The 13,450-nt window shown below is 49.5% G+C and overlaps 1 long non-coding RNA gene across 1 annotated transcript; it reads right to left on the bottom strand.

Moving 5' to 3' along the window:
• Positions 1 to 2,620: 2,620 nt before the first annotated feature.
• Positions 2,621 to 13,150, bottom strand: LOC105507124. Its single transcript, XR_001001044.1, has 3 exons — positions 12,776 to 13,150; positions 10,467 to 10,565; positions 2,621 to 4,355 (listed from the first exon to the last, which is right to left on the bottom strand). It is a non-coding gene; the product is annotated as an uncharacterized LOC105507124 (long non-coding RNA).
• Positions 13,151 to 13,450: the final 300 nt, after the last annotated feature.

The following is a 13,450-nucleotide window of genomic DNA, read 5'->3' as shown; positions in this document are numbered from 1 at the left end:
GCAGCCTGCGTAACTCTAAGTGAAGACCCTGTGTGGACTCCATGCTCTCTTTTCTTAGAGTCCAGTGGAATTTTCTCCACCATGGCCCTTATTATGATTTGACTGTCTTTAACAATTTTGTGTAAATATTAGTTTAAGATATATATCTCTCTCCCGCTAGGCTGTAAGCTCCGCGGAGGCTGGGACCACTGGTCTAGGTCTGTCTCGTTCATCGTTGTCACACCGGCTCCTAGCCCAGGGTCTAGGGCAGAGTGGTTGCTCTATGAATATTTGTTGGATGACTGAATGGATAAGACAGAGCGCACATGTACAAGTGTGGGTGCACAGGCATATAGAAGTGTAGACCTGAGTCAGGGCATCCATGTGCATTCGCTGGATGTGTGTGCCTGTGAGTGAGTATCATTGTCATTCCCAGAAGACCTCCCTTGACTATTTCCCTTTTTAAAAAATTTTTTTTGAGACAGAGTGTCACTCTGTTGCCTAGGCTGGGATGCAGTGGTGCAATCATGGCTCACTGCCCCCTGGGTTCAAGTGATCCTCCCTCCTCCCACCTCAGCCCTGGAATAGCTGGGAACATAGGCGCACGCCATCATGCCAGGCTAGTTTTTTCTTTTTCTTTCTTTTTCTTTTTTTTTGATGATGTCTTGCTCACTGCAACCACTGCCACCTGGGTTCCACCAATTTTCCAACCTCAGCCTCCCGAGTAGCTGAGATTACAGGCGCATGCCACCATGCCCGGCTAATTTGTGTATTTTAGTAGAGACAGGGTTTCGCCATGTTGGCCAGGCTGGTCTTGAACTCCTGACCTCAGCTGATCCTCCTGCCTCAGCCTCTCAAAGTGCTGGGATTACAGGTGTGAGCCACCATGCCTGGCCTTCTTTTTTCTTTTTTTTATAGAGACAGGGTCTCACTATGTTGCCCACACTGGTTTCTAATTCCTGTTAGAGTTAACAAGTGATCCTCCCACCTTGGGCTCCCAAAGTGCTAGGATTACAGACATGAGTCACTGTGCCCAGCTCCTCTCCTATTTGCTAAGCCCCCAGCCCCAGATAGGCTATAGACAGACATGGCCTGGAGACAGGAGGACATTTGAGAAGGAGACCAGCTCCGTGCTTTGCACTGTGTCTGGGCAAGGGTGGCAGAAGTGGTAATATTGGGTTCACTGGCTGGAGAAACAGCAAGGGGTCAAATCCTTCCCCACTCCACCCTAGATGTTCTCCTGACTCATTGTCCAGGCCTGTTTGAGGTCCTGAGAAGAGTTCTAGAAATTGGGCCTGTCTTCATCTGCTTCTGCTGCTTTAACAAAATATCTTAAACTGGGTAATTTAGAAAGAAGGGAATGTTTTTCTTTTTTCTTTTCTTTCTTTTTTTTTTTTCAGACACGGTCTTGCTCTGTCACCCAGGCTAGAGTGCAGTAGTGTAATCTCAGCTCACCTGCAACCTCTGCCTCCCAGGCTGAAGCCATCCTCACACCTCAGCCTCCCAAGTAGCTGGGACTTCAGGTGTATGCCAGCATGCCTGGCTCATCTTTGTATTTTTTTTTTTTAAGAAATGGGGTTTCTCTGAGATACAGGCTCCCCAGGCTGTATCTCAAACTCCTGGGCTCAAGTGATCTGTATAAACTCTGACTCCTAAAGTGCTGGGACTATAGGCATAAGCCACCATGTCCAGCCTGGACATTTATTTCTTACAGTTCTGGAGTCTGGCAAGTCTAAGATCAGGGCGCCAGTGGATTCAGTGTCTGGTAAGGTCTTGCTTCAAAGATGGCGTCTTCTTTTTTTGTTTTTGTTTTTGTTTTTGTTTTTGTTTTTGAGACGGAGCCTCACTCTGTAACCCAGGCTGGAGTGCAGTAGCAAGAGCTCACCTCACTGCAACCTCCACCTCCTGGGTTCGAGCGATTCACGTGCCTCAGCCTCCCAAGCAGCTGAGACTACAGGCATGCACCACCACACCCGGCCGATTTTTGTGTTTTTAGTAGAGACAGGGTTTCACCATTTTGGCAAGGCTAATCTCGAACTCCTGACCTCCAGTGATCTGCCCAACTCTGTCTCCCAAAGTGCTGGGATTACAGGCATGAGCAACAGCGCCCAGCCTGATGTCTTCTTGCTGCATCCTCACATGGGGGGAGGGGCTAGGGAGCTCCTTTCAGCCTCTTTTCTAAGGACAGTAATCCCACTCATGAAGGCAGAGCCCTCGAGTCTTAATCACCTCCCAAAGGCCACACCTCTTATTACCACCACAGTGGAGATTAAGGTTCCACATGAATTTCGGAGGGACACACTTGGATAGGAGCTGGGCCACAGGCACCTGCGATTAGACAGGCCTTCACAGCATTTCTCAGGAGAGACTCCTGTCCATGTTCTTCAGGCCTCTGTCCCAGGGCCAGCCCTTTACACAACTTGCTTCACACGGGTTCACACCACCAATCCGGCTTGTGTCTTTTTTTTTTTTTCTTTTTTTTGAGACAGAGTCTGACTCTGTTGCCAGGCTGGAGTGCAGTGGCGCAATCTCAGCTCACTGCAGCCTCTGCCTCCTGGGTTCAAGCAATTATCCAGCCTCATCCTCCCAAGTAGCTGGCCTGCACCACCATGCCAGGCTAATGTTTTCTTTTTGTTTTTTGGAGACAGAGTCTCACTCTATTGCCCAGGCTGGAGTGCGATGGCAAGATCTCAGCTCACTGCAACCTCCACCTCCCTGGTTCAAGCAATTCTCCCTCCTCAGCCTCCTGAGTAGCTGGGATTACAGTCACGCACCACCATCCCCAGCTAGTTTTTGTATTTTTAGTAGAGACGGGGTTTCACTATGTTGGCCAAGCTGGTCTTGAACTCCTGGCCTGAAGTGATCCACCCACCTTGGCCTCCCAAAGTGTTGGAATTATAGGCATGAGCCACCATGCCTGGCCCCTGCTTGCATATTTATGTGACTTACTCGGGTAGACATAGGAGTTTTTTGTCACCAAAACCACACCAGTCCTACCCCTAGGCATGGCCTAGTCCCTAAGAAGGAGGGCCCAGAGAGGTGTACATGGGGAGACATAGAGAGGAAAAGGGTCGGTTTGGGGTGGGGGGACATTCGGCAGGGAGGTTTGCAGAAGCAGAGAGAAATGAGCTAAGAAGCATGAAGGGGACAGGAAAGTGAGAGTGTTGGGGGCTGAACAGGTTTGGGGCAGAGCAGGAGGCAAATGGCTCAGCACAGAGGCCTGACGATGCCCTCAGTGGGTGGATGGGAGGAGGCTGGAGTTCACCAGAGCCCAGATGGCCATCAGCACAGCTAGCCCCACTCCTAACTCCTAAAATCTGGGGTGGTTCCTGAGGCTCACTCATGCTGGTGCTCTAGGAACAGAGATGTGAACCTGCGCAGCTGGGGAAATGAGCTCAGAGGGTTTCTTGGAGTGATGCTCTGTTGCAGCATGGCCAGAGAGACCACAGGGCAGTTGACAGAAGAGACTCAAGATGGCGGTCGTCCTTGTGTGAACTGTTTCCCCATTAAATGAGAGAGGAGGACAAAGTGCTCTGCCAGGCCCCCTCCTCAGACTATGCTAATGGGACTCTGGTTACTGGGGCAAAATCCGAGGGCTGCACTTGCCCAGCGGCTGCACTGACCCAGTGGCTGCACTCACCCAGTGGCTGCGCTCGCCTCTGCTTTCCCAGCAAAGCCTTGGGCAGACACAGTGTTCTGGGGGTGCCTGTCAGACCCTGGAGGCGCCTTCCCTACCCACAGGGGCTCTAAACTTTCACCCTCCGTTCCTGCCCCTACCCCCATCCTTTCAGAGTCTGAAAAGGCAGACAGCTTGCTGTTTGCTCTGGAATCTGACCTCCTGAGCAGGCAGTACCCTGCCTCTGGCCTCTGCCCTCTCTCCTAGGGCCCTCAGTGCTGCTTCCCTGGGGGTTCCCAGCCTGTGCAGAGACCGGCCCCTCCGAGGCAGAAGATATTTGCTCTGCTCCTACCTTTGGGAAACCACACGTTTCATCTCCCAGAAGGGGGATCAGGACAGGGCCCTAGGCTCTAGGCTCCTAGGGGATGGGGGAAGGGGCAGGCCTGCTCTCTTCTGTCACCATCCCTCCCAATTTTCAAAGCAGTTTGGCTCCATATATGACTGGAACCAATTGCAGGCAATGTCCCTGTCAGGGCATAGCTGTGCTCATCCATTACCTGCTGGAATCTCACCCACTGCCCTCTCATGGGGACCGGCTCAGGAATTCAGTTGACCCTTGACAAGTTGGAAAGGCCAAGGGTATCTTTGCTTCCTCTCTTCTCAGTAACGACTTGATCAGACTGCAGGGTTCTTAAGGATAAGAGTTGAGTCTTATTCATCTTTGGGTCACCAAGCTCGTGTGCTCAGCACATGGTAGTCACTAAATTAAAAATAGAACAAATGAATGAAAGGAAGAGGTGGAAAGGGAGGACTGTATCCCTTTTCTCTGGTGATGGAAGTAGGGAGAGGTTGTGCTTATTAACAGGTATGTCTATGGCCATAATGTCTTCTGGTGGTGGCAAGGGGAAGCTGCTAGTTTCCCTCCCATCTGGCCACCTCCCAGGGTCACTCCATCATCTGTTCGCCCCGCACTGGAGGTGAGGTAGGGGGTAACTACTGAGCATTGGGCTGTCCTCAAAGTGTAGGCAGCCTTGTCCACATGCCAGGGAGCCTCCAACCCCATTTTTTCTGTAGATAGTCTCTGCCTTGGGCAGAGCCCTGTGCCAGGCATTGAGAAGGAATCTAGTCTCAAAACATCAAATGAGAATCCAGTTCCCTTCTTCCTACTTCACCCCTCCACCCCATAGCACTCTGGTAAAATTTACTCGGAACTGGGGATTGGAGAGCAATTCCTTTTGGATTACATGATCAGGCCAAGAGATGCGCTTTGGGGTCTGAACTCAATCCAGATGCATGTACTGGGTCCTTTCTCTCCCCATGCAGGGACTCGAACCATATGTAACTGGAGGAGTTGACTGCTTGCAGAAAACATAGGTGCCTATGCATCCCTGAGAGGACAAGAGAGAGACTGGAGGGGCTTTGGCCAAAGTCCGGGGTGGGAAGAGGTGACAGCTCCCGCTGCCTCTAACATGGTCACTACCATCAGTAACCGTGGAGGAGGTCCCTCTCCCCAAATGCTTCAGAGCCCAAGGTCTCACTGTCCATGGAAGAGATGTGGGATATCCAGGTCTCTCTCTACAGCACACCTTCCACAAAAGAGCAATGTGTCTCCATTCTTTCTGGGGATAACCTTTCTGGGAAATGTATGAGCCAGAACAAGACCATTGTGATCTCCACTAGACAAGTCAGCAGGGGAACAGAGCTTATCTCCTGCCCCTAACCTCTTCTCCTTCCTGTGGCACTTTCCATGCATCAGGATTTTTTTTTTTTTCCTTTTCTCTCTCTCTCTCTCTTTTTTTTTTTTTTGAGATGGAGTCTCATTCTGTCGCCCAGGCTGAAGCGCAATGGTGCGATCTCGGCTCACCACAACTTTTGCCTCTTGAGTTCAAGCAATTCTCCTGCCTCAGCTTCCCGAGTAGCTGGGACTACAGGCAGACGCCACCATGCCTGGCTAATTTTTGTATTTTTTGTAGAGACAGGGTTTCACTATATTGGTCAGGCTGGTCTTGAACTCCCGACCACGTGATCCGCTCACCTCGGCCTCCCAAAGTACTGGGATTATAGGCATGAGCCACCATGCCCAGCCTTCTTTCTTTCTTTTCTTAACTCACCACTATACTAACAAGGACAGGTTTTCTATATTGGTAAGTCCTGCCAGGAAATACACTTTCTTTGCTTCCTTTGGGCTTCAGGGACCAACCTACCTTCAGGGATCAACTAGACAAACGCAGCCTGTTTGTGCTCAGCAAAAATCCAAGAAAAGATGTTGGCAGGATATTAGTCCCCCTGGGAGGGCAAGGCACTGCTGAACTCCCCGGGCCCAGCCAGGCAGGCATCTATAACTGATGGCAGAATGCCCATGGCTAAGTGGCCACAAGTTAGTTATCAACTAAGGGCCCCAAAGCCAGAGCATCCAAGCAGGCAGAAAGACTGTGCAGATTTCAATGGACTGTGGTCAGGACAGCCAAGGAGTCCAGAATCTAAAAAGTCAAACACAGCAATGCAAACTTGAGCCTGAGGCAAGAATGACTGAGTGAGGGGGCTGCCAGGGGACAAGGGGTTCAAGAACTTATTTTGACCAGATGGAAATTATGGGTATACTCGGAGACTTCTAGACAGGAAAAGGGGACCTGGGGTTGTCCTTACAATACTGAGGTGGTGGAGATGCTGCAGGGCCTAATTTCATTATTATGGTGATGGTGGAAGTTGTTGTAGTGAGATTGATAGTGATAGAGATTGTAGTAATTATGGTAATAACAGGAATGAGGTGATGAGTGGTCATAGTGTTGCCATGGTTAATGGTTGTTGCCAAGGGGATAAAGGGAGTAAGGATGATAACTATTGTCATCGGAAAGGACATGGTGATATTGAAGCTAGAGTAACAGAAACAATCATTTTAGGGGTGATGGCAGTATCAGTGAATGATGGTGACAATAAGTATGGTCACAAGTGAAGAGGTGATTGTGATGGTGGTGGAGATGTTGACTTGTTATCCAGATGAGGGCGTCATAAGGTGATAAATATTACATTGGTAAATATGGACTTTTCATGTGGTACCATTGTTCTTTCTTTAACCCACATAATACATGAGATAAGCCTGATCCTTTAGAGGAGATCAGGAGGCATATGTCATAGCCCTGGGTCTCCCTGAACATAACACCTCTGTACTGTTTTTCCTGGTCCACTCCGTTCTGATTAAAGCCAAAGTGGAGACTGGAGGGTAACCCATACCCCAGCTTTTCCTTTTCTTTCTCCATCTTCCTAGGGGCCTACTTGCTTCCTAAGATAGTCCTTCTCCAGGGTCCAATACAGTAAACTAAGGCATAGTTGTTCCTCATGAGCTGAAGCCAGAGCACTCTGGGTATGCCAAGCATCTGGCTGGAAAAGGAATAATGCTGCCAAAAGGCCCTTGCAGCAGTAGGAACAGTGGTTACTGTAACTATTATTCTTAACTCACGGCTGGTCCTCAATCTCTAATTGGTTTCAACCTCTGGCAATTCCCTTAATCTGTGCTGGCTACTAGCCAAATGTGGCTATTGTGCATTTGAAATGCAGCTAGCCCAATTCAGATGTGAGTGTAAGATACACATTTTGAAGACTTAGCATGAAAAAAAGAATGTAAACCCTTTATCTCTCTCTCTTTTTCTTTCTTTCTGTGTTTTTGTGTGTTTGTTTGAGACAGGGTCTCCCTCTATCGCCCAGGCTGGGGCACAGTGGTGCAATCATAACTCATTGCAGCCTCAAACTCCTGGGCTCAAGCGATCCTCCCATCACAGCCTCCTGAATAGCTGGGATTATAGGCACACACCACCACGCCCAGCTAATTTTTAAAATTTTTATAGAAACGGGGTCTTGCTACATTGCTCAGGCTGATTTCAAAATCCTGGGCTCAAGTGGTCCTCCCACCTTTGCTTCCCAAAGTGCTGAGATTACAGGTGTGAGCCGTTGAGTCTGGACCTCTTTATCTCTTTAATATAAATTTTTATATTGTTCACATGCTGAAGTAATATTTTGAAAATATGGAGTTAAATGTAATATAACTTAATTTCACCTGTTTTTTTTTTTAATGTGTTTACTAGAAGTTTTGTTTTTTTTTTTTTTTTTTTGAGACAAGTTCTTGCTCTGTCACCCAGGCTGGAATGCAGTGGTGCTATCTGCTAGATGACTTTAAATAACATATGTGGTTCACATTATATCGGATGGTGCTGCCTTAGCTCATTTGCTTTTCGTTTGCTCAGGGAAGCAAAAGGAAAGAAATAAAGCAAATTCCAAAATCATAGTAGAGTAAGCACTTAATAAGTTTGTTTCTCTTTACCATAAAATCAGAAGCACTGCAGGGCAGATGTGGCAGCTCCACTCCAATGTCAGGGCTCCAGGGGCTCTCTTTACTGTGCTTCCACCATTCTCAACACATGGCTTCCATCTTGAGGTCTAAGATGACTGCTCTAGTTTCTATATCCATTTACACTCAGTCAAAAAGGGAGAAGAGGGTGTCAACTCCTTCATAAGGGCAGAGTCCAGAAACACACATTACTTCTGCTTGCATCTCATTGGCCAGAATCTGGTTACCCAAACACATCTAGCTGCAAGGGAGTCTGGGAAATGTAGTTCTAAACCAGGTGGCCATGCTCCAGCTAACACTCAGGGATTTTATTATTAAAGGAAGAAAGGGAGAATGGCTACTAGGGGAAAGAAGGGCTATTACCCAAGGCTCATACCTACTACAGGTCTGAGGAGTGGTTGCCATCACCGGCAGCAGGAAGATGGAGCAGATAATCTCCAAGAAAAGCCTATTCCTTTTAAAGAGATATCTTTATTTATTTATTTATTTATTTATTTTTGAGACATAGTCTTGCTCTGTCACCCAGATTGGAGTGCAATGGTGCAAGCTCAGCTCACTGCAACTTCTGCCTCCTGGGTTCAAACGATTCTCCCTGCCTTAGCCTCCCGAGTAACTGGGATTACAGGCACCCACCTCTACGCCCAGCTAATTTTTGTATTTTTAATAGAGACGGCCTGGGCTGGCACCGTGGCTCATGCCTGTGATCCCAGCAATTTGGGAGGCCAAGGCGGCTGGATCACCTGAGGTCAGGGGTTGAAGACCAGCCTGGGCAACATGGAGAACCCCTATCTCTACTAAAAATACAAAAATTAGCCAGGTATGGTGTCGGCTTGAGCCTGTAGTCCCAGCTAGTGGGAAGCTAAAGCAGGAGAATCACTTGAATCTGGGAGGCGGATGTGTCAGTGAGCCGAAATCACACTGCTGCACTCCAGCCTGGGCAACAGAGCAAGACTCTCTCTCAATAAAAGTAAATAAATAGGCCAGGTGTGGTGGCTCACGCCTGTAATCTCAGCACTTTGGGAGACCTAGGCAGGCAGATCACTTGAGGTCAGGAGTTGGAGACCAGCCTGGCCAATGGAGTGAAACTCCATCTCTACTAAAAATACAAACATTAGCTGGATGTGGTGGTACACATTTGTAATCCTAGCTACTCGGGAGGCTGAGGCAGGAGAATCACTTGAACTAGGGAGGCAGAGGTTGCAGTGAGCCAAGATTTTGCCACTGCACTCCAGCCTGGGTGACAGAGCCAGACTCCATCTCAAAATAAATAAATAAATAAATAGGCTGGGCACAGTGGCTCATACCTGTAATCCAAGCACTTTGGGAGGCCGAGGAGGGCAGATCACCTGAGGTCAGAAGTTTGAGACCAGCCTGACCACAATGGTGAAATCCCATCTCTACTGAAAATACAAAAATTAGCCGAGTGTGGAGGTGTGCACCTGTAATCCCAGCTACTCATGAGGCTGAGGCAGGACAATCACTTGTACTTGGGAGGCGGAGGTTGCAGTGACCCGAGATTGCACCACGGCACTCCAGCCTAGGCAACCGAGTGAAACTTCATCTCAAAAAAATAAGAATAAAATAAAATAAAAATAAATGAATAAAGACAGCCCAAGTCCCAGCGTATTTTCAGATGTTCCTCGATCAGCATGATTTTAAGAGAGGGAGAAAAGGGGACAGTTTGACAAGAAAGAGAAAGAGGGAGAATGAGGATGGGTGCGTGGCTGGGGACTATTATTTGAGTTGTAAGCTTTCTTGCTGGGACAACGCCTGTGATTCCAATATTTTGGACATTTATACTCAAGGTCTTCATAGGTCATATGATATAGAAACAATGACTCCAATCATTTGTTAAGTAGGTTCTGTTTGTTAAACTCCTGTTGCCTACCTTCTTCCTTCCACTTTTGACCTTCCCCACCTCTCTATCAGGTGCCCAGGACAGGCACAGAAGTGAACCCAGGAGACTACAAGACCTGTACTTAAGGGAGTAGTGTGACTGGGGAGTCAGAAAACAGCCAAGGACAGTTATCCAGACAGCCACAGTGGGCAAAGGCTGGGACAGACACACTGGGCATAGCTCTGACTTTCTCTTTGACCCAGATCTTCTCAACAAAAAGATACTCAAATAAATTGGTCTCCATGAAGACAGGACCTAGCTCTATCGTGTCCACCAACGTATTCCTGTTGCCTGGCACAGAGCAAGCATTTGGTAAGAGTTTGCTGAACAGATGAATGAAGATCGGGCTTTCTCTGAAGTCAGGTTCGGGGTTGAGCTGTGAGGAGAGATTATGTGGGTTTTGAAGTTGGGGCTCCACCACGCCCTCCCACCTATCCCTCCTTTTCCATGGCCCGCATCTGGACCTGAAATCCCATCCTCCCAGGCTCTTTCTCTCCATGACTGCTGGTCTCTCAAGCTCGGGGTAGGCTGCTCTAGGGGAACTGGATGTAGTGGGCAGAAAGGGGGGGCACCTGTGGGCATTTCCTAGGAGGCCAGCTCTCCCTCAGAGCCCACTGCCCTGGCAGACTCACCTTTGCTCTTGGACTGGGACAAGGCTTCCCTGACTGCCGCCTCGTCCATGCTGCTCCTTCTCTCTCAGCAAGGGTCAGATAAGGAGACCGCAATCCGCCCTAGGAGAAAGCCTGGCCGATAGAGGGGCCCAAACCCCGGACGTCCCCCCTCCTCCCATACATCTTGGTGTCAAACACATTTTATTTCCTCACGTCTGGGGACCCGGGAGCTTCCCCTCCAGGATTACTTCCTCCTCCGGTTTGTTTTCCAGCTGGAGATTCTAGGAGCCCCACGGCAGGGGGGCGGCTCCTCCGCTGTGGCCCACAGGCTTCAAAGGGCCCAGAGTGGAATACCGCGGCCAGAGACTGCTGGCCTGGGAGGAGGGGTGGAGGCATCACAAGTCCAAGGTACTGGGGTTCTGGCTGGGTCCCCCACTCATTTTCAAGCTGCCCCCCATTGGCTGAAGGGCTGTATCTATGGGCAGAAGGTGACTTCAAAGGTCAGCAATGGGGGACTCCCTACCACCCCCCCTCCCCCGGGGCTCAGAGGGGGCCAGGAAGTGCCCCCCCATGATGGATTAGGTGCCTAAGAGCCATGGCGAGCTTATGGACGGGAGACCTTCTCTTTTTTCATGGGGCTCAGATTTCATGATTTTGGGGGGGGGGTGAAATAATTAGTAATTTGTGATTAAGCCTTTTCATGGATATTTTGTTTCTTTGTTCTGTGATGTCGCCTGGAGCCATTTAAAAAATGACTTAATGACAAAGAAAAAATAATTGCTCTTTGTAACTAATGACTGTGTCAGAACTTGGAAATCACCAAAGCCTCGGAAAGTAGAAACCGAGTAGGGGGCGGGGGTTCCACTCTCCAAGGAATCAGATCAGCAGTCGTAAAGTGACCCGAGATCTGCTTGCACCTGGATGGCCCCCTTCTCTACCCTAGAGCCAGCAGCCAGCACCTGCAGGCTCAGCCTGGGTGCTTCGGGCCTAGGGTCCCTTAGGTACCTTTGCCCCTAAGCTGAGAGGAATGGTCAGAATGCCCAAGGCCAGCCTAGACTGCCCCAGCTCGGCCTCACCTTGGAGTTGCTCCTTCCTTCATAAAATCCCCCTGCAAGGGGACTTCTCCCCCTCTGGTGGAGGAGCAAGGGGTAGTTATGTACTCACTTCTCCACTCCTGCAGCTTCCTATAGAGCTCCAGAGTTGCCCTGGGCTTCGGATTCTTCTGAGTCTTACTTTTTTTTCTTTTTTTTTTTCAGTATTTAATTGTCAAATAAAGATTGAGCATATTCATAGGGTACAACATGAGGATTTAATACACCCACCTGAATCTTTATGACTCTTGTGTCCTTACCTAGACTGAGCTCTCCCTGGGGGACAGAAAAAATGCCCTCTCCCTCCTGATGCTCTGGCCCCTCCTCCCCTCATGTATGCTAACCTACCTTGGGCTGGGACCCTGCAGAGCTCTGGGCCACCTGAGGCAGGGATCTGGCAAGGCCCAAGCCCCAAGGACTCAGGGCATCCCACTGCCTCCTGCCACCCCTGGCCGCCTCCCGCAGCCTCTGGGGAATGGGCCGGGAGATGGGGAATTGCTCACACAGCAGATTCCACTCCTGTTCCCTTCCCGGGCCCTCGCTCCGATCTCTCCCAGGGGGAAATGCTGGGGGGAGAAAACCGTTAACTTGTGCCTTCTATTTGGTTTTCCTCTGGTTATTGTTTAAAATGCAGAGATTATGAGGTCAAACTCTCCCAGCCAATATTTTTCTAATGAAAAATGTAGTAAGGCACGACTGAGTAATCTAATCTATAAGTTAAGCGTTCCACACAGCAGCGATTTTCACCGACAGAACTTCAATAAATCTTGTTTTGAGAAAAATGATATGAGGCTGATGTTCTATTTTTGTCAATTTGAATGGGCTCCCCTGCCTCCCCAGTCCCCAGAAACACTGCACTGCACCCAGCCCATCTCCTTCTTCCCTCCTCCAGAGCAGGCTGGATGAAAGTGGGGGACAAGAATGATAGGGTGGGAGGCCTGAGTTCTGACCCAGCTTGGCTCAGAGGGTCCGGGGCCAGAGGACTCTGCTTCAGCCCACCTGGTATCTGGGGCTCTGCTCCTGGTGAGGGGCTTGGCAAAGGGGTCGGGGGTCTTGAAGGAAAAGACAGCCAGTGGTCTAGGAGAATGGTGTCGACTTTCCTAGCCATGAGGTCAGGATTGCCCACGAAAGCCTGTTTCCCCCAGCTGTCCCAATGCTGAGCAAAGAACAAACAGCAGGACTCGCACCTTCTCTTGACTCCCAACAAGCCATTGATAGATTTGGCAAGAAAGGCCTCACCTCAGGAAGAACTGGTTAAATCCATCTTCAAAGCTGCTGTTCCCCTTCACCTGACTCGAATGTGGGAGACAGGCCAGAATGCAGTAGTAAACTCACTCCTAACAAAGGGTGTGTGTGTGCATGTGTGTGTGTGTGTGTGTGTGCGCGCGCGCGCGCACGTGTGTACGTGTGTGCATGTGTGTGTGCATGTATGTGTACCCATGTGCACCCGTGTGCAGGGTTCTGGGAAGGAAGTAAGGCTCTCTCCATGGACGTGCAGACCTAAGGCTGTCATGGAGGGTGGCTGCCAAGACTAATATCAAGAAAGAGATTTCTAGCCCAGGGAATATGTGGGAGGCCAGGAGAAAGAATATGGAGAAGCTGTTTCAAGAAACTGGAGAAGCTGTAAGGGCAGCTAGAAAGGATTATGGCACCTCATCAGAGAGAAATCAATTAGGAGAGGCTTCACAACGAGAGCTCCTCCTCCCTCCTCCCAGCCGCGATCCACCAAGGGGAACGGATTAAGACAAACAGAGATGTCTGGAGACAGAAAGCTTTTTCTGGGTGGAGATTTCAGCAGCATTTAGATTTGGAAGAGCCAGAGGCTGCCTCACTCTGAAATCTGCAGGTATGAAAACCACAGACAGAGGGAACTTGACCTCTCAGTGTCCAGGAGTGCTGAGTATAGAGGCAGGA

This window comes from Colobus angolensis, unplaced genomic scaffold (genome assembly GCF_000951035.1).
Source record: "Colobus angolensis palliatus isolate OR3802 unplaced genomic scaffold, Cang.pa_1.0 Scaffold144, whole genome shotgun sequence".
Classification (NCBI taxonomy): domain Eukaryota; kingdom Metazoa; phylum Chordata; class Mammalia; order Primates; family Cercopithecidae; genus Colobus; species Colobus angolensis.
This window is presented reverse-complemented; position numbering and strand designations above follow the sequence as displayed.